The sequence below is a fragment of the Malaclemys terrapin genome, chromosome 4 (genome assembly GCF_027887155.1).
Source record: "Malaclemys terrapin pileata isolate rMalTer1 chromosome 4, rMalTer1.hap1, whole genome shotgun sequence".
NCBI classification, from domain to species: domain Eukaryota; kingdom Metazoa; phylum Chordata; order Testudines; family Emydidae; genus Malaclemys; species Malaclemys terrapin.
The window spans coordinates 93706161-93706829 of record NC_071508.1 but is presented as its reverse complement, the minus strand read 5'-3'; positions in this window follow the sequence as shown (position 1 = coordinate 93706829).

Genomic DNA, 669 nt, shown 5'->3' with positions numbered 1-669 from the left:
CCCTTTTTGGTGAGCTAGTTAATCAGCTGTATGAACACACTATTCCCCTGATGAAGCCAGGACTTGGTGTTAGCAATCATGTATGCTTACTCAGAATTGAGATACAAGCTCCTAAGGCTTTCTCTTAAATTAGGCACTTCTTTTCAATAGAGGGGAAAAAATGGGTATTATTTAAAATGAAACAGACAGGTCCCATGTTTCATATGATTCTGATTAGCACCATTGTTGTGGCATCTTTTCTGAAATTGGATTGTGCATGTTCTAGGAGCTGGAATTCTTTTCTCCCTTCAAATTGGGCCCTGAATGGTGGTGATCAAATTAATAGGGCTAAAATGAAGAAGCTCCCACTAGGGATGTAAAGGGGTAACAGGTAAGCATTAGGGTTAACGTTAACCGGCCTTAACCGTTAAGCCCTTGCACATCGGCCACAGCAACCCCAGCCCCGGCTGCGCCAGCCGCAGGGACCCCAGCACGCACTTCACACCCCCCCCCCGGGGGGGCCTGGCTGGAGGGACCTCGATTAACAGATATAATTTTAATCGTTTAACCAGTTTAACTTTTAAAACAAAATGTACACCTCTAGCTCCCACTAACATTTTATGCTGTACCATTCTCTAGGTAAAGGATTAATAGATTCTAGGGCTGGAAGGGTCCTCGAGAGGTCAGAGT